Raw genomic sequence first — 16,246 nt, 5'->3', positions numbered from 1 at the left:
CACATTTGACTGCATGTTTGGAAGCGCATTCTTACCGTTGGTTGTGTGCTGCAGTTTTCTATCAACCGCTGAGGCTGTGGCACATTCCTCGCTCACGGGGGACACCTCCAAGGTTTAGTGGTAGATGTGAGTGCATGAGCAAAGCAGCTCTGTGTCACACCGAGCAGTACAAACTGCCGGGCCGTTTCCCAACTCCTCCGGGCTTCTGAAATGGTGAGCTGCTCCTGGCATCGCTTCAATATCAGGTCAATGTACAGGAGTGGACGGAGCAAGCGCCAAAGTATTAACCCTTGGCATGATGGCCATGGATCCATCTCCAACAATCCAGTTCTACCTACAAAGAGCCGGGAAAGGGAGCATGACATTTCCTTAGAGCTAAAAGACAACACCCACAACCATCCCATTCCCAGCAACTTGGAAAGACTGGGGACGTCGCTCTGCGAGCACGTGAGAAGCCTGGAGATGGGCACACAAGGCGGAACCTTGGGCGGCTGACCTTTGCTTACAACTACGTCATCGGGGGAGAGCGCGGACGCAGTACCCCACTAGCAAAAATTATGCAGTCAAGATTCCCACGTTTGGGGAATTTGCAGGGGTCAGCACAACCAGAGTGCAATGGCTGAGCCTCGCCCTGGGTGAAGCACCTTCTTGATCATGGTATCTCCCCTGCCAGGTAAGTATGAGGTGTACTTGCCCAGCACTGGGTGGCTGTTCCCAGACACAGCTCTTTGGCTGATGGTGCAGGAAATGGATAGTCCCAGAGTCCAATGCCTTGACTCAGGTGCTCGTTAAGGCTGTGCTGTGTTCAACTTCAACCTCCAGCACACATTGGAGAGGAAACACTCGACCTTTTCACTGGCATACCTGGCTGTCATTTCCTATCGATTCAGCAACAACTGCACCTGACGGCACCAACAGCAGCTTACCCATCTCGGTGTAGCTTCCTAATACTGGAATAGAGTGTAGCAGGTAGTGGCGATAAAGGCTCAAGTGCAGTGTGTTCGGAAGGCTGCCTTTTGAGCCCCTCCACGAGCAGGGGGCCTTGCCTGGTCTATAAAAGGAGTCTGTGTCACCTGCCCGTCGGCTTACGGCCACACCACCCTGAGCACGCCCGATCTCGTCTGATCTCGGAAGCTCAGCAGGGTCGGGCCTGGTTAGTACTTGGATGGGAGACCGCCTGGGAATACCAGGTGCTGTAAGCTTTTACACTGCAGCACGCTTTTACACTGCAGCACGCTTTTACACTGCAGCACGCTTTTACACTGCTGCTTCCTTACAAGAAACGTGGGCTTGCAATTACGTTGACGCACGGGCACACGTTAATGTCCTTCCAGTTTCAGCCTTGCTTTGGTTTTCACAGAAAAAAAGAGAACGGTGCACCGTTCCTGGTGGCACTGCAATACCAGGTCAATGCAAGGAGTGAAGAGAGCAAGCCCAAGGTTTCACCGCCCAATGCTCAAAAATGCATTTAATATTTAATCCCCATATAGAGGACATATCAGATATTAAACTGATAAGAACAGATACTACACTTGATCTTAGCCAAAAGGCCGAGAAGCGATGGCCCACCAGTGTCTGGGGCCAACTCAAGATCTTGGCGCACAAGTTACTTGTTGTGGTGCCGTGTTTCTGAAGTGCGCATAACAAAGGCTGCTGCTGCTCACCTCCACCCCCAGGTGATCTAAGTGCACCTCTGAGCCGTGACGGACAGCTGCTTGACATTTGACACACTCAAAGGGCGCAGCCATACAGCAAAGCCCACCAAAAATAACTTAAACTCTTGGACGTTCCTCTCCACGGAAGTCTTTAGTAAAAGGCGAAAGACTTGAGCATTTTGAAGAAAAACCAGAGACAACATAGCCCCTCTCCTTGAGAGCAGCCAAGGAGTCTATCCGCCAGAGTCACCACAGTCTCGGTCGGCCCGGCCGGCCACCTTGGGACAGCCTTTCTTCAACGTTTTCGGTTTGCCGGCCAATCAACCGCCCACATTTGACTGCATGTTTGGAAGCGCATTCTTACCGTTGGTTGTGTGCTGCAGTTTTCTATCAACCGCTGAGGCTGTGGCACATTCCTCGCTCACGGGGGACACCTCCAAGGTTTAGTGGTAGATGTGAGTGCATGAGCAAAGCAGCTCTGTGTCACACCGAGCAGTACAAACTGCCGGGCCGTTTCCCAACTCCTCCGGGCTTCTGAAATGGTGAGCTGCTCCTGGCATCGCTTCAATATCAGGTCAATGTACAGGAGTGGACGGAGCAAGCGCCAAAGTATTAACCCTTGGCATGATGGCCATGGATCCATCTCCAACAATCCAGTTCTACCTACAAAGAGCCGGGAAAGGGAGCATGACATTTCCTTAGAGCTAAAAGACAACACCCACAACCATCCCATTCCCAGCAACTTGGAAAGACTGGGGACGTCGCTCTGCGAGCACGTGAGAAGCCTGGAGATGGGCACACAAGGCGGAACCTTGGGCGGCTGACCTTTGCTTACAACTACGTCATCGGGGGAGAGCGCGGACGCAGTACCCCACTAGCAAAAATTATGCAGTCAAGATTCCCACGTTTGGGGAATTTGCAGGGGTCAGCACAACCAGAGTACAATGGCTGAGCCTCGCCCTGGGTGAACCACCTTCTTGATCATGGTATCTCCCCTGCCAGGTAAGTATGAGGTGTACTTGCCCAGCACTGGGTGGCTGTTCCCAGACACAGCTCTTTGGCTGATGGTGCAGGAAATGGATAGTCCCAGAGTCCAATGCCTTGACTCAGGTGCTCGTTAAGGCTGTGCTGTGTTCAACTTCAACCTCCAGCACACATTGGAGAGGAAACACTCGACCTTTTCACTGGCATACCTGGCTGTCATTTCCTATCGATTCAGCAACAACTGCACCTGACGGCACCAACAGCAGCTTACCCATCTCGGTGTAGCTTCCTAATACTGGAATAGAGTGTAGCAGGTAGTGGCGATAAAAGCTCAAGTGCAGTGTGTTCGGAAGGCTGCCTTTTGAGCCCCTCCACGAGCAGGGGGCCTTGCCTGGTCTATAAAAGGAGTCTGTGTCACCTGCCCGTCGGCTTACGGCCACACCACCCTGAGCACGCCCGATCTCGTCTGATCTCGGAAGCTAAGCAGGGTCGGGCCTGGTTAGTACTTGGATGGGAGACCGCCTGGGAATACCAGGTGCTGTAAGCTTTTACACTGCAGCACGCTTTTACACTGCAGCACGCTTTTACACTGCAGCACGCTTTTACACTGCTGCTTCCTTACAAGAAACGTGGGCTTGCAATTACGTTGACGCACGGGCACACGTTAATGTCCTTCCAGTTTCAGCCTTGCTTTGGTTTTCACAGAAAAAAAGAGAACGGTGCACCGTTCCTGGTGGCACTGCAATACCAGGTCAATGCAAGGAGTGAAGAGAGCAAGCCCAAGGTTTCACCGCCCAATGCTCAAAAATGCATTTAATATTTAATCCCCATATAGAGGACATATCAGATATTAAACTGATAAGAACAGATACTACACTTGATCTTAGCCAAAAGGCCGAGAAGCGATGGCCCACCAGTGTCTGGGGCCAACTCAAGATCTTGGCGCACAAGTTACTTGTTGTGGTGCCGTGTTTCTGAAGTGCGCATAACAAAGGCTGCTGCTGCTCACCTCCACCCCCAGGTGATCTAAGTGCACCTCTGAGCCGTGACGGACAGCTGCTTGACATTTGACACACTCAAAGGGCGCAGCCATACAGCAAAGCCCACCAAAAATAGCTTAAACTCTTGGACGTTCCTCTCCACGGAAGTCTTTAGTAAAAGGCGAAAGACTTGAGCATTTTGAAGAAAAACCAGAGTCAACATAGCCCCTCTCCTTGAGAGCAGCCAAGGAGTCTATCCGCCAGAGTCACCACAGTCTCGGTCGGCCCGGCCGGCCACCTTGGGACAGCCTTTCTTCAACGTTTTTGGTTTGCCGGCCAATCAACCGCCCACATTTGACTGCATGTTTGGAAGCGCATTCTTACCGTTGGTTGTGTGCTGCAGCTTTCTATCAACCGCTGAGGCTGTGGCACATTCCTCGCTCACGGGGGACACCTCCAAGGTTTAGTGGTAGATGTGAGTGCATGAGCAAAGCAGCTCTGTGTCACACCGAGCAGTACAAACTGCCGGGCCGTTTCCCAACTCCTCCGGGCTTCTGAAATGGTGAGCTGCTCCTGGCATCGCTTCAATATCAGGTCAATGTACAGGAGTGGACGGAGCAAGCGCCAAAGTATTAACCCTTGGCATGATGGCCATGGATCCATCTCCAACAATCCAGTTCTACCTACAAAGAGCCGGGAAAGGGAGCATGACATTTCCTTAGAGCTAAAAGACAACACCCACAACCATCCCATTCCCAGCAACTTGGAAAGACTGGGGACGTCGCTCTGCGAGCACGTGAGAAGCCTGGAGATGGGCACACAAGGCGGAACCTTGGGCGGCTGACCTTTGCTTACAACTACGTCATCGGGGGAGAGCGCGGACGCAGTACCCCACTAGCAAAAATTATGCAGTCAAGATTCCCACGTTTGGGGAATTTGCAGGGGTCAGCACAACCAGAGTGCAATGGCTGAGCCTCGCCCTGGGTGAACCACCTTCTTGATCATGGTATCTCCCCTGCCAGGTAAGTATGAGGTGTACTTGCCCAGCACTGGGTGGCTGTTCCCAGACACAGCTCTTTGGCTGATGGTGCAGGAAATGGATAGTCCCAGAGTCCAATGCCTTGACTCAGGTGCTCGTTAAGGCTGTGCTGTGTTCAACTTCAACCTCCAGCACACATTGGAGAGGAAACACTCGACCTTTTCACTGGCATACCTGGCTGTCATTTCCTATCGATTCAGCAACAACTGCACCTGACGGCACCAACAGCAGCTTACCCATCTCGGTGTAGCTTCCTAATACTGGAATAGAGTGTAGCAGGTAGTGGCGATAAAGGCTCAAGTGCAGTGTGTTCGGAAGGCTGCCTTTTGAGCCCCTCCACGAGCAGGGGGCCTTGCCTGGTCTATAAAAGGAGTCTGTGTCACCTGCCCGTCGGCTTACGGCCACACCACCCTGAGCACGCCCGATCTCGTCTGATCTCGGAAGCTCAGCAGGGTCGGGCCTGGTTAGTACTTGGATGGGAGACCGCCTGGGAATACCAGGTGCTGTAAGCTTTTACACTGCAGCACGCTTTTACACTGCAGCACGCTTTTACACTGCAGCACGCTTTTACACTGCTGCTTCCTTACAAGAAACGTGGGCTTGCAATTACGTTGACGCACGGGCACACGTTAATGTCCTTCCAGTTTCAGCCTTGCTTTGGTTTTCACAGAAAAAAAGAGAACGGTGCACCGTTCCTGGTGGCACTGCAATACCAGGTCAATGCAAGGAGTGAAGAGAGCAAGCCCAAGGTTTCACCGCCCAATGCTCAAAAATGCATTTAATATTTAATCCCCATATAGAGGACATATCAGATATTAAACTGATAAGAACAGATACTACACTTGATCTTAGCCAAAAGGCCGAGAAACGATGGCCCACCAGTGTCTGGGGCCAACTCAAGATCTTGGCGCACAAGTTACTTGTTGTGGTGCCGTGTTTCTGAAGTGCGCATAACAAAGGCTGCTGCTGCTCACCTCCACCCCCAGGTGATCTAAGTGCACCTCTGAGCCGTGACGGACAGCTGCTTGACATTTGACACACTCAAAGGGCGCAGCCATACAGCAAAGCCCACCAAAAATAACTTAAACTCTTGGACGTTCCTCTCCACGGAAGTCTTTAGTAAAAGGCGAAAGACTTGAGCATTTTGAAGAAAAACCAGAGTCAACATAGCCCCTCTCCTTGAGAGCAGCCAAGGAGTCTATCCGCCAGAGTCACCACAGTCTCGGTCGGCCCGGCCGGCCACCTTGGGACAGCCTTTCTTCAACGTTTTCGGTTTGCCGGCCAATCAACCGCCCACATTTGACTGCATGTTTGGAAGCGCATTCTTACCGTTGGTTGTGTGCTGCAGTTTTCTATCAACCGCTGAGGCTGTGGCACATTCCTCGCTCACGGGGGACACCTCCAAGGTTTAGTGGTAGATGTGAGTGCATGAGCAAAGCAGCTCTGTGTCACACCGAGCAGTACAAACTGCCGGGCCGTTTCCCAACTCCTCCGGGCTTCTGAAATGGTGAGCTGCTCCTGGCATCGCTTCAATATCAGGTCAATGTACAGGAGTGGACGGAGCAAGCGCCAAAGTATTAACCCTTGGCATGATGGCCATGGATCCATCTCCAACAATCCAGTTCTACCTACAAAGAGCCGGGAAAGGGAGCATGACATTTCCTTAGAGCTAAAAGACAACACCCACAACCATCCCATTCCCAGCAACTTGGAAAGACTGGGGACGTCGCTCTGCGAGCACGTGAGAAGCCTGGAGATGGGCACACAAGGCGGAACCTTGGGCGGCTGACCTTTGCTTACAACTACGTCATCGGGGGAGAGCGCGGACGCAGTACCCCACTAGCAAAAATTATGCAGTCAAGATTCCCACGTTTGGGGAATTTGCAGGGGTCAGCACAACCAGAGTGCAATGGCTGAGCCTCGCCCTGGGTGAACCACCTTCTTGATCATGGTATCTCCCCTGCCAGGTAAGTATGAGGTGTACTTGCCCAGCACTGGGTGGCTGTTCCCAGACACAGCTCTTTGGCTGATGGTGCAGGAAATGGATAGTCCCAGAGTCCAATGCCTTGACTCAGGTGCTCGTTAAGGCTGTGCTGTGTTCAACTTCAACCTCCAGCACACATTGGAGAGGAAACACTCGACCTTTTCACTGGCATACCTGGCTGTCATTTCCTATCGATTCAGCAACAACTGCACCTGACGGCACCAACAGCAGCTTACCCATCTCGGTGTAGCTTCCTAATACTGGAATAGAGTGTAGCAGGTAGTGGCGATAAAGGCTCAAGTGCAGTGTGTTCGGAAGGCTGCCTTTTGAGCCCCTCCACGAGCAGGGGGCCTTGCCTGGTCTATAAAAGGAGTCTGTGTCACCTGCCCGTCGGCTTACGGCCACACCACCCTGAGCACGCCCGATCTCGTCTGATCTCGGAAGCTAAGCAGGGTCGGGCCTGGTTAGTACTTGGATGGGAGACCGCCTGGGAATACCAGGTGCTGTAAGCTTTTACACTGCAGCACGCTTTTACACTGCAGCACGCTTTTACACTGCAGCACGCTTTTACACTGCAGCACGCTTTTACACTGCAGCACGCTTTTACACTGCTGCTTCCTTACAAGAAACGTGGGCTTGCAATTACGTTGACGCACGGGCACACGTTAATGTCCTTCCAGTTTCAGCCTTGCTTTGGTTTTCACAGAAAAAAAGAGAACGGTGCACCGTTCCTGGTGGCACTGCAATACCAGGTCAATGCAAGGAGTGAAGAGAGCAAGCCCAAGGTTTCACCGCCCAATGCTCAAAAATGCATTTAATATTTAATCCCCATATAGAGGACATATCAGATATTAAACTGATAAGAACAGATACTACACTTGATCTTAGCCAAAAGGCCGAGAAACGATGGCCCACCAGTGTCTGGGGCCAACTCAAGATCTTGGCGCACAAGTTACTTGTTGTGGTGCCGTGTTTCTGAAGTGCGCATAACAAAGGCTGCTGCTGCTCACCTCCACCCCCAGGTGATCTAAGTGCACCTCTGAGCCGTGACGGACAGCTGCTTGACATTTGACACACTCAAAGGGCGCAGCCATACAGCAAAGCCCACCAAAAATAACTTAAACTCTTGGACGTTCCTCTCCACGGAAGTCTTTAGTAAAAGGCGAAAGACTTGAGCATTTTGAAGAAAAACCAGAGTCAACATAGCCCCTCTCCTTGAGAGCAGCCAAGGAGTCTATCCGCCAGAGTCACCACAGTCTCGGTCGGCCCGGCCGGCCACCTTGGGACAGCCTTTCTTCAACGTTTTCGGTTTGCCGGCCAATCAACCGCCCACATTTGACTGCATGTTTGGAAGCGCATTCTTACCGTTGGTTGTGTGCTGCAGTTTTCTATCAACCGCTGAGGCTGTGGCACATTCCTCGCTCACGGGGGACACCTCCAAGGTTTAGTGGTAGATGTGAGTGCATGAGCAAAGCAGCTCTGTGTCACACCGAGCAGTACAAACTGCCGGGCCGTTTCCCAACTCCTCCGGGCTTCTGAAATGGTGAGCTGCTCCTGGCATCGCTTCAATATCAGGTCAATGTACAGGAGTGGACGGAGCAAGCGCCAAAGTATTAACCCTTGGCATGATGGCCATGGATCCATCTCCAACAATCCAGTTCTACCTACAAAGAGCCGGGAAAGGGAGCATGACATTTCCTTAGAGCTAAAAGACAACACCCACAACCATCCCATTCCCAGCAACTTGGAAAGACTGGGGACGTCGCTCTGCGAGCACGTGAGAAGCCTGGAGATGGGCACACAAGGCGGAACCTTGGGCGGCTGACCTTTGCTTACAACTACGTCATCGGGGGAGAGCGCGGACGCAGTACCCCACTAGCAAAAATTATGCAGTCAAGATTCCCACGTTTGGGGAATTTGCAGGGGTCAGCACAACCAGAGTGCAATGGCTGAGCCTCGCCCTGGGTGAACCACCTTCTTGATCATGGTATCTCCCCTGCCAGGTAAGTATGAGGTGTACTTGCCCAGCACTGGGTGGCTGTTCCCAGACACAGCTCTTTGGCTGATGGTGCAGGAAATGGATAGTCCCAGAGTCCAATGCCTTGACTCAGGTGCTCGTTAAGGCTGTGCTGTGTTCAACTTCAACCTCCAGCACACATTGGAGAGGAAACACTCGACCTTTTCACTGGCATACCTGGCTGTCATTTCCTATCGATTCAGCAACAACTGCACCTGACGGCACCAACAGCAGCTTACCCATCTCGGTGTAGCTTCCTAATACTGGAATAGAGTGTAGCAGGTAGTGGCGATAAAGGCTCAAGTGCAGTGTGTTCGGAAGGCTGCCTTTTGAGCCCCTCCACGAGCAGGGGGCCTTGCCTGGTCTATAAAAGGAGTCTGTGTCACCTGCCCGTCGGCTTACGGCCACACCACCCTGAGCACGCCCGATCTCGTCTGATCTCGGAAGCTAAGCAGGGTCGGGCCTGGTTAGTACTTGGATGGGAGACCGCCTGGGAATACCAGGTGCTGTAAGCTTTTACACTGCAGCACGCTTTTACACTGCAGCACGCTTTTACACTGCAGCACGCTTTTACACTGCAGCACGCTTTTACACTGCTGCTTCCTTACAAGAAACGTGGGCTTGCAATTACGTTGACGCACGGGCACACGTTAATGTCCTTCCAGTTTCAGCCTTGCTTTGGTTTTCACAGAAAAAAAGAGAACGGTGCACCGTTCCTGGTGGCACTGCAATACCAGGTCAATGCAAGGAGTGAAGAGAGCAAGCCCAAGGTTTCACCGCCCAATGCTCAAAAATGCATTTAATATTTAATCCCCATATAGAGGACATATCAGATATTAAACTGATAAGAACAGATACTACACTTGATCTTAGCCAAAAGGCCGAGAAACGATGGCCCACCAGTGTCTGGGGCCAACTCAAGATCTTGGCGCACAAGTTACTTGTTGTGGTGCCGTGTTTCTGAAGTGCGCATAACAAAGGCTGCTGCTGCTCACCTCCACCCCCAGGTGATCTAAGTGCACCTCTGAGCCGTGACGGACAGCTGCTTGACATTTGACACACTCAAAGGGCGCAGCCATACAGCAAAGCCCACCAAAAATAACTTAAACTCTTGGACGTTCCTCTCCACGGAAGTCTTTAGTAAAAGGCGAAAGACTTGAGCATTTTGAAGAAAAACCAGAGTCAACATAGCCCCTCTCCTTGAGAGCAGCCAAGGAGTCTATCCGCCAGAGTCACCACAGTCTCGGTCGGCCCGGCCGGCCACCTTGGGACAGCCTTTCTTCAACGTTTTCGGTTTGCCGGCCAATCAACCGCCCACATTTGACTGCATGTTTGGAAGCGCATTCTTACCGTTGGTTGTGTGCTGCAGTTTTCTATCAACCGCTGAGGCTGTGGCACATTCCTCGCTCACGGGGGACACCTCCAAGGTTTAGTGGTAGATGTGAGTGCATGAGCAAAGCAGCTCTGTGTCACACCGAGCAGTACAAACTGCCGGGCCGTTTCCCAACTCCTCCGGGCTTCTGAAATGGTGAGCTGCTCCTGGCATCGCTTCAATATCAGGTCAATGTACAGGAGTGGACGGAGCAAGCGCCAAAGTATTAACCCTTGGCATGATGGCCATGGATCCATCTCCAACAATCCAGTTCTACCTACAAAGAGCCAGGAAAGGGAGCATGACATTTCCTTAGAGCTAAAAGACAACACCCACAACCATCCCATTCCCAGCAACTTGGAAAGACTGGGGACGTCGCTCTGCGAGCACGTGAGAAGCCTGGAGATGGGCACACAAGGCGGAACCTTGGGCGGCTGACCTTTGCTTACAACTACGTCATCGGGGGAGAGCGCGGACGCAGTACCCCACTAGCAAAAATTATGCAGTCAAGATTCCCACGTTTGGGGAATTTGCAGGGGTCAGCACAACCAGAGTGCAATGGCTGAGCCTCGCCCTGGGTGAACCACCTTCTTGATCATGGTATCTCCCCTGCCAGGTAAGTATGAGGTGTACTTGCCCAGCACTGGGTGGCTGTTCCCAGACACAGCTCTTTGGCTGATGGTGCAGGAAATGGATAGTCCCAGAGTCCAATGCCTTGACTCAGGTGCTCGTTAAGGCTGTGCTGTGTTCAACTTCAACCTCCAGCACACATTGGAGAGGAAACACTCGACCTTTTCACTGGCATACCTGGCTGTCATTTCCTATCGATTCAGCAACAACTGCACCTGACGGCACCAACAGCAGCTTACCCATCTCGGTGTAGCTTCCTAATACTGGAATAGAGTGTAGCAGGTAGTGGCGATAAAGGCTCAAGTGCAGTGTGTTCGGAAGGCTGCCTTTTGAGCCCCTCCACGAGCAGGGGGCCTTGCCTGGTCTATAAAAGGAGTCTGTGTCACCTGCCCGTCGGCTTACGGCCACACCACCCTGAGCACGCCCGATCTCGTCTGATCTCGGAAGCTAAGCAGGGTCGGGCCTGGTTAGTACTTGGATGGGAGACCGCCTGGGAATACCAGGTGCTGTAAGCTTTTACACTGCAGCACGCTTTTACACTGCAGCACGCTTTTACACTGCAGCACGCTTTTACACTGCAGCACGCTTTTACACTGCTGCTTCCTTACAAGAAACGTGGGCTTGCAATTACGTTGACGCACGGGCACACGTTAATGTCCTTCCAGTTTCAGCCTTGCTTTGGTTTTCACAGAAAAAAAGAGAACGGTGCACCGTTCCTGGTGGCACTGCAATACCAGGTCAATGCAAGGAGTGAAGAGAGCAAGCCCAAGGTTTCACCGCCCAATGCTCAAAAATGCATTTAATATTTAATCCCCATATAGAGGACATATCAGATATTAAACTGATAAGAACAGATACTACACTTGATCTTAGCCAAAAGGCCGAGAAACGATGGCCCACCAGTGTCTGGGGCCAACTCAAGATCTTGGCGCACAAGTTACTTGTTGTGGTGCCGTGTTTCTGAAGTGCGCATAACAAAGGCTGCTGCTGCTCATCTCCACCCCCAGGTGATCTAAGTGCACCTCTGAGCCGTGACGGACAGCTGCTTGACATTTGACACACTCAAAGGGCGCAGCCATACAGCAAAGCCCACCAAAAATAACTTAAACTCTTGGACGTTCCTCTCCACGGAAGTCTTTAGTAAAAGGCGAAAGACTTGAGCATTTTGAAGAAAAACCAGAGTCAACATAGCCCCTCTCCTTGAGAGCAGCCAAGGAGTCTATCCGCCAGAGTCACCACAGTCTCGGTCGGCCCGGCCGGCCACCTTGGGACAGCCTTTCTTCAACGTTTTCGGTTTGCCGGCCAATCAACCGCCCACATTTGACTGCATGTTTGGAAGCGCATTCTTACCGTTGGTTGTGTGCTGCAGTTTTCTATCAACCGCTGAGGCTGTGGCACATTCCTCGCTCACGGGGGACACCTCCAAGGTTTAGTGGTAGATGTGAGTGCATGAGCAAAGCAGCTCTGTGTCACACCGAGCAGTACAAACTGCCGGGCCGTTTCCCAACTCCTCCGGGCTTCTGAAATGGTGAGCTGCTCCTGGCATCGCTTCAATATCAGGTCAATGTACAGGAGTGGACGGAGCAAGCGCCAAAGTATTAACCCTTGGCATGATGGCCATGGATCCATCTCCAACAATCCAGTTCTACCTACAAAGAGCCGGGAAAGGGAGCATGACATTTCCTTAGAGCTAAAAGACAACACCCACAACCATCCCATTCCCAGCAACTTGGAAAGACTGGGGACGTCGCTCTGCGAGCACGTGAGAAGCCTGGAGATGGGCACACAAGGCGGAACCTTGGGCGGCTGACCTTTGCTTACAACTACGTCATCGGGGGAGAGCGCGGACGCAGTACCCCACTAGCAAAAATTATGCAGTCAAGATTCCCACGTTTGGGGAATTTGCAGGGGTCAGCACAACCAGAGTGCAATGGCTGAGCCTCGCCCTGGGTGAACCACCTTCTTGATCATGGTATCTCCCCTGCCAGGTAAGTATGAGGTGTACTTGCCCAGCACTGGGTGGCTGTTCCCAGACACAGCTCTTTGGCTGATGGTGCAGGAAATGGATAGTCCCAGAGTCCAATGCCTTGACTCAGGTGCTCGTTAAGGCTGTGCTGTGTTCAACTTCAACCTCCAGCACACATTGGAGAGGAAACACTCGACCTTTTCACTGGCATACCTGGCTGTCATTTCCTATCGATTCAGCAACAACTGCACCTGACGGCACCAACAGCAGCTTACCCATCTCGGTGTAGCTTCCTAATACTGGAATAGAGTGTAGCAGGTAGTGGCGATAAAGGCTCAAGTGCAGTGTGTTCGGAAGGCTGCCTTTTGAGCCCCTCCACGAGCAGGGGGCCTTGCCTGGTCTATAAAAGGAGTCTGTGTCACCTGCCCGTCGGCTTACGGCCACACCACCCTGAGCACGCCCGATCTCGTCTGATCTCGGAAGCTAAGCAGGGTCGGGCCTGGTTAGTACTTGGATGGGAGACCGCCTGGGAATACCAGGTGCTGTAAGCTTTTACACTGCAGCACGCTTTTACACTGCAGCACGCTTTTACACTGCAGCACGCTTTTACACTGCAGCACGCTTTTACACTGCTGCTTCCTTACAAGAAACGTGGGCTTGCAATTACGTTGACGCACGGGCACACGTTAATGTCCTTCCAGTTTCAGCCTTGCTTTGGTTTTCACAGAAAAAAAGAGAACGGTGCACCGTTCCTGGTGGCACTGCAATACCAGGTCAATGCAAGGAGTGAAGAGAGCAAGCCCAAGGTTTCACCGCCCAATGCTCAAAAATGCATTTAATATTTAATCCCCATATAGAGGACATATCAGATATTAAACTGATAAGAACAGATACTACACTTGATCTTAGCCAAAAGGCCGAGAAACGATGGCCCACCAGTGTCTGGGGCCAACTCAAGATCTTGGCGCACAAGTTACTTGTTGTGGTGCCGTGTTTCTGAAGTGCGCATAACAAAGGCTGCTGCTGCTCACCTCCACCCCCAGGTGATCTAAGTGCACCTCTGAGCCGTGACGGACAGCTGCTTGACATTTGACACACTCAAAGGGCGCAGCCATACAGCAAAGCCCACCAAAAATAACTTAAACTCTTGGACGTTCCTCTCCACGGAAGTCTTTAGTAAAAGGCGAAAGACTTGAGCATTTTGAAGAAAAACCAGAGTCAACATAGCCCCTCTCCTTGAGAGCAGCCAAGGAGTCTATCCGCCAGAGTCACCACAGTCTCGGTCGGCCCGGCCGGCCACCTTGGGACAGCCTTTCTTCAACGTTTTCGGTTTGCCGGCCAATCAACCGCCCACATTTGACTGCATGTTTGGAAGCGCATTCTTACCGTTGGTTGTGTGCTGCAGTTTTCTATCAACCGCTGAGGCTGTGGCACATTCCTCGCTCACGGGGGACACCTCCAAGGTTTAGTGGTAGATGTGAGTGCATGAGCAAAGCAGCTCTGTGTCACACCGAGCAGTACAAACTGCCGGGCCGTTTCCCAACTCCTCCGGGCTTCTGAAATGGTGAGCTGCTCCTGGCATCGCTTCAATATCAGGTCAATGTACAGGAGTGGACGGAGCAAGCGCCAAAGTATTAACCCTTGGCATGATGGCCATGGATCCATCTCCAACAATCCAGTTCTACCTACAAAGAGCCAGGAAAGGGAGCATGACATTTCCTTAGAGCTAAAAGACAACACCCACAACCATCCCATTCCCAGCAACTTGGAAAGACTGGGGACGTCGCTCTGCGAGCACGTGAGAAGCCTGGAGATGGGCACACAAGGCGGAACCTTGGGCGGCTGACCTTTGCTTACAACTACGTCATCGGGGGAGAGCGCGGACGCAGTACCCCACTAGCAAAAATTATGCAGTCAAGATTCCCACGTTTGGGGAATTTGCAGGGGTCAGCACAACCAGAGTGCAATGGCTGAGCCTCGCCCTGGGTGAACCACCTTCTTGATCATGGTATCTCCCCTGCCAGGTAAGTATGAGGTGTACTTGCCCAGCACTGGGTGGCTGTTCCCAGACACAGCTCTTTGGCTGATGGTGCAGGAAATGGATAGTCCCAGAGTCCAATGCCTTGACTCAGGTGCTCGTTAAGGCTGTGCTGTGTTCAACTTCAACCTCCAGCACACATTGGAGAGGAAACACTCGACCTTTTCACTGGCATACCTGGCTGTCATTTCCTATCGATTCAGCAACAACTGCACCTGACGGCACCAACAGCAGCTTACCCATCTCGGTGTAGCTTCCTAATACTGGAATAGAGTGTAGCAGGTAGTGGCGATAAAGGCTCAAGTGCAGTGTGTTCGGAAGGCTGCCTTTTGAGCCCCTCCACGAGCAGGGGGCCTTGCCTGGTCTATAAAAGGAGTCTGTGTCACCTGCCCGTCGGCTTACGGCCACACCACCCTGAGCACGCCCGATCTCGTCTGATCTCGGAAGCTAAGCAGGGTCGGGCCTGGTTAGTACTTGGATGGGAGACCGCCTGGGAATACCAGGTGCTGTAAGCTTTTACACTGCAGCACGCTTTTACACTGCAGCACGCTTTTACACTGCAGCACGCTTTTACACTGCAGCACGCTTTTACACTGCTGCTTCCTTACAAGAAACGTGGGCTTGCAATTACGTTGACGCACGGGCACACGTTAATGTCCTTCCAGTTTCAGCCTTGCTTTGGTTTTCACAGAAAAAAAGAGAACGGTGCACCGTTCCTGGTGGCACTGCAATACCAGGTCAATGCAAGGAGTGAAGAGAGCAAGCCCAAGGTTTCACCGCCCAATGCTCAAAAATGCATTTAATATTTAATCCCCATATAGAGGACATATCAGATATTAAACTGATAAGAACAGATACTACACTTGATCTTAGCCAAAAGGCCGAGAAACGATGGCCCACCAGTGTCTGGGGCCAACTCAAGATCTTGGCGCACAAGTTACTTGTTGTGGTGCCGTGTTTCTGAAGTGCGCATAACAAAGGCTGCTGCTGCTCATCTCCACCCCCAGGTGATCTAAGTGCACCTCTGAGCCGTGACGGACAGCTGCTTGACATTTGACACACTCAAAGGGCGCAGCCATACAGCAAAGCCCACCAAAAATAACTTAAACTCTTGGACGTTCCTCTCCACGGAAGTCTTTAGTAAAAGGCGAAAGACTTGAGCATTTTGAAGAAAAACCAGAGTCAACATAGCCCCTCTCCTTGAGAGCAGCCAAGGAGTCTATCCGCCAGAGTCACCACAGTCTCGGTCGGCCCGGCCGGCCACCTTGGGACAGCCTTTCTTCAACGTTTTCGGTTTGCCGGCCAATCAACCGCCCACATTTGACTGCATGTTTGGAAGCGCATTCTTACCGTTGGTTGTGTGCTGCAGTTTTCTATCAACCGCTGAGGCTGTGGCACATTCCTCGCTCACGGGGGACACCTCCAAGGTTTAGTGGTAGATGTGAGTGCATGAGCAAAGCAGCTCTGTGTCACACCGAGCAGTACAAACTGCCGGGCCGTTTCCCAACTCCTCCGGGCTTCTGAAATGGTGAGCTGCTCCTGGCATCGCTTCAATATCAGGTCAATGTACAGGAGTGGACG

General features: G+C 52.1%; 32 non-coding genes across 32 annotated transcripts; 8 read left to right on the top strand and 24 right to left on the bottom strand.

Moving 5' to 3' along the window:
- Window positions 1-517: 517 nt before the first annotated feature.
- Window positions 518-681, bottom strand: LOC131452022 (U1 spliceosomal RNA). The gene has a single exon (XR_009236849.1). It is a non-coding gene; the product is annotated as a U1 spliceosomal RNA (small nuclear RNA).
- A 402-nt stretch (window positions 682-1,083) lies between these two features.
- Window positions 1,084-1,202, top strand: LOC131451891 (5S ribosomal RNA). Its single transcript, XR_009236726.1, has one exon. It is a non-coding gene; the product is annotated as a 5S ribosomal RNA (ribosomal RNA).
- A 167-nt stretch (window positions 1,203-1,369) lies between these two features.
- LOC131452102 (U2 spliceosomal RNA) lies at window positions 1,370-1,562 on the bottom strand. The gene has a single exon (XR_009236925.1). It is a non-coding gene; the product is annotated as a U2 spliceosomal RNA (small nuclear RNA).
- Window positions 1,563-1,741: 179 nt separating this feature from the next.
- On the bottom strand, window positions 1,742-1,854 carry LOC131451777 (U5 spliceosomal RNA). The gene has a single exon (XR_009236615.1). It is a non-coding gene; the product is annotated as a U5 spliceosomal RNA (small nuclear RNA).
- A 647-nt stretch (window positions 1,855-2,501) lies between these two features.
- Window positions 2,502-2,665, bottom strand: LOC131451965 (U1 spliceosomal RNA). Its single transcript, XR_009236795.1, has one exon. It is a non-coding gene; the product is annotated as a U1 spliceosomal RNA (small nuclear RNA).
- Window positions 2,666-3,067: 402 nt separating this feature from the next.
- Window positions 3,068-3,186, top strand: LOC131452133 (5S ribosomal RNA). The gene has a single exon (XR_009236955.1). It is a non-coding gene; the product is annotated as a 5S ribosomal RNA (ribosomal RNA).
- Window positions 3,187-3,353: 167 nt separating this feature from the next.
- On the bottom strand, window positions 3,354-3,546 carry LOC131452101 (U2 spliceosomal RNA). Its single transcript, XR_009236924.1, has one exon. It is a non-coding gene; the product is annotated as a U2 spliceosomal RNA (small nuclear RNA).
- A 179-nt stretch (window positions 3,547-3,725) lies between these two features.
- Window positions 3,726-3,838, bottom strand: LOC131451762 (U5 spliceosomal RNA). Its single transcript, XR_009236601.1, has one exon. It is a non-coding gene; the product is annotated as a U5 spliceosomal RNA (small nuclear RNA).
- Window positions 3,839-4,485: 647 nt separating this feature from the next.
- On the bottom strand, window positions 4,486-4,649 carry LOC131451915 (U1 spliceosomal RNA). The gene has a single exon (XR_009236748.1). It is a non-coding gene; the product is annotated as a U1 spliceosomal RNA (small nuclear RNA).
- Window positions 4,650-5,051: 402 nt separating this feature from the next.
- On the top strand, window positions 5,052-5,170 carry LOC131451890 (5S ribosomal RNA). Its single transcript, XR_009236725.1, has one exon. It is a non-coding gene; the product is annotated as a 5S ribosomal RNA (ribosomal RNA).
- A 167-nt stretch (window positions 5,171-5,337) lies between these two features.
- On the bottom strand, window positions 5,338-5,530 carry LOC131452206 (U2 spliceosomal RNA). Its single transcript, XR_009237024.1, has one exon. It is a non-coding gene; the product is annotated as a U2 spliceosomal RNA (small nuclear RNA).
- Window positions 5,531-5,709: 179 nt separating this feature from the next.
- On the bottom strand, window positions 5,710-5,822 carry LOC131452271 (U5 spliceosomal RNA). The gene has a single exon (XR_009237086.1). It is a non-coding gene; the product is annotated as a U5 spliceosomal RNA (small nuclear RNA).
- A 647-nt stretch (window positions 5,823-6,469) lies between these two features.
- LOC131451914 (U1 spliceosomal RNA) lies at window positions 6,470-6,633 on the bottom strand. The gene has a single exon (XR_009236747.1). It is a non-coding gene; the product is annotated as a U1 spliceosomal RNA (small nuclear RNA).
- A 402-nt stretch (window positions 6,634-7,035) lies between these two features.
- LOC131452122 (5S ribosomal RNA) lies at window positions 7,036-7,154 on the top strand. The gene has a single exon (XR_009236944.1). It is a non-coding gene; the product is annotated as a 5S ribosomal RNA (ribosomal RNA).
- A 203-nt stretch (window positions 7,155-7,357) lies between these two features.
- LOC131452204 (U2 spliceosomal RNA) lies at window positions 7,358-7,550 on the bottom strand. Its single transcript, XR_009237023.1, has one exon. It is a non-coding gene; the product is annotated as a U2 spliceosomal RNA (small nuclear RNA).
- Window positions 7,551-7,729: 179 nt separating this feature from the next.
- On the bottom strand, window positions 7,730-7,842 carry LOC131452270 (U5 spliceosomal RNA). Its single transcript, XR_009237085.1, has one exon. It is a non-coding gene; the product is annotated as a U5 spliceosomal RNA (small nuclear RNA).
- Window positions 7,843-8,489: 647 nt separating this feature from the next.
- Window positions 8,490-8,653, bottom strand: LOC131451913 (U1 spliceosomal RNA). Its single transcript, XR_009236746.1, has one exon. It is a non-coding gene; the product is annotated as a U1 spliceosomal RNA (small nuclear RNA).
- Window positions 8,654-9,055: 402 nt separating this feature from the next.
- Window positions 9,056-9,174, top strand: LOC131452110 (5S ribosomal RNA). The gene has a single exon (XR_009236933.1). It is a non-coding gene; the product is annotated as a 5S ribosomal RNA (ribosomal RNA).
- A 185-nt stretch (window positions 9,175-9,359) lies between these two features.
- On the bottom strand, window positions 9,360-9,552 carry LOC131452202 (U2 spliceosomal RNA). The gene has a single exon (XR_009237021.1). It is a non-coding gene; the product is annotated as a U2 spliceosomal RNA (small nuclear RNA).
- Window positions 9,553-9,731: 179 nt separating this feature from the next.
- LOC131452269 (U5 spliceosomal RNA) lies at window positions 9,732-9,844 on the bottom strand. The gene has a single exon (XR_009237084.1). It is a non-coding gene; the product is annotated as a U5 spliceosomal RNA (small nuclear RNA).
- A 647-nt stretch (window positions 9,845-10,491) lies between these two features.
- On the bottom strand, window positions 10,492-10,655 carry LOC131451912 (U1 spliceosomal RNA). Its single transcript, XR_009236745.1, has one exon. It is a non-coding gene; the product is annotated as a U1 spliceosomal RNA (small nuclear RNA).
- Window positions 10,656-11,057: 402 nt separating this feature from the next.
- On the top strand, window positions 11,058-11,176 carry LOC131452098 (5S ribosomal RNA). The gene has a single exon (XR_009236922.1). It is a non-coding gene; the product is annotated as a 5S ribosomal RNA (ribosomal RNA).
- Window positions 11,177-11,361: 185 nt separating this feature from the next.
- On the bottom strand, window positions 11,362-11,554 carry LOC131452201 (U2 spliceosomal RNA). The gene has a single exon (XR_009237020.1). It is a non-coding gene; the product is annotated as a U2 spliceosomal RNA (small nuclear RNA).
- A 179-nt stretch (window positions 11,555-11,733) lies between these two features.
- Window positions 11,734-11,846, bottom strand: LOC131452268 (U5 spliceosomal RNA). Its single transcript, XR_009237083.1, has one exon. It is a non-coding gene; the product is annotated as a U5 spliceosomal RNA (small nuclear RNA).
- Window positions 11,847-12,493: 647 nt separating this feature from the next.
- LOC131451910 (U1 spliceosomal RNA) lies at window positions 12,494-12,657 on the bottom strand. Its single transcript, XR_009236743.1, has one exon. It is a non-coding gene; the product is annotated as a U1 spliceosomal RNA (small nuclear RNA).
- Window positions 12,658-13,059: 402 nt separating this feature from the next.
- On the top strand, window positions 13,060-13,178 carry LOC131452087 (5S ribosomal RNA). The gene has a single exon (XR_009236911.1). It is a non-coding gene; the product is annotated as a 5S ribosomal RNA (ribosomal RNA).
- A 185-nt stretch (window positions 13,179-13,363) lies between these two features.
- Window positions 13,364-13,556, bottom strand: LOC131452200 (U2 spliceosomal RNA). The gene has a single exon (XR_009237019.1). It is a non-coding gene; the product is annotated as a U2 spliceosomal RNA (small nuclear RNA).
- Window positions 13,557-13,735: 179 nt separating this feature from the next.
- Window positions 13,736-13,848, bottom strand: LOC131452266 (U5 spliceosomal RNA). The gene has a single exon (XR_009237081.1). It is a non-coding gene; the product is annotated as a U5 spliceosomal RNA (small nuclear RNA).
- Window positions 13,849-14,495: 647 nt separating this feature from the next.
- On the bottom strand, window positions 14,496-14,659 carry LOC131451909 (U1 spliceosomal RNA). The gene has a single exon (XR_009236742.1). It is a non-coding gene; the product is annotated as a U1 spliceosomal RNA (small nuclear RNA).
- A 402-nt stretch (window positions 14,660-15,061) lies between these two features.
- LOC131452076 (5S ribosomal RNA) lies at window positions 15,062-15,180 on the top strand. Its single transcript, XR_009236900.1, has one exon. It is a non-coding gene; the product is annotated as a 5S ribosomal RNA (ribosomal RNA).
- A 185-nt stretch (window positions 15,181-15,365) lies between these two features.
- On the bottom strand, window positions 15,366-15,558 carry LOC131452199 (U2 spliceosomal RNA). Its single transcript, XR_009237018.1, has one exon. It is a non-coding gene; the product is annotated as a U2 spliceosomal RNA (small nuclear RNA).
- Window positions 15,559-15,737: 179 nt separating this feature from the next.
- On the bottom strand, window positions 15,738-15,850 carry LOC131452265 (U5 spliceosomal RNA). The gene has a single exon (XR_009237080.1). It is a non-coding gene; the product is annotated as a U5 spliceosomal RNA (small nuclear RNA).
- Between the last annotated feature and the right edge of the window lie 396 nt (window positions 15,851-16,246).

This window comes from Solea solea, unplaced genomic scaffold (genome assembly GCF_958295425.1).
Source record: "Solea solea unplaced genomic scaffold, fSolSol10.1 scaffold_48, whole genome shotgun sequence".
NCBI lineage: Eukaryota > Metazoa > Chordata > Actinopteri > Pleuronectiformes > Soleidae > Solea > Solea solea.
The sequence above is the reverse complement of the archived record's forward strand: the minus strand, read 5'-3'. Positions and strand labels throughout refer to the sequence as shown.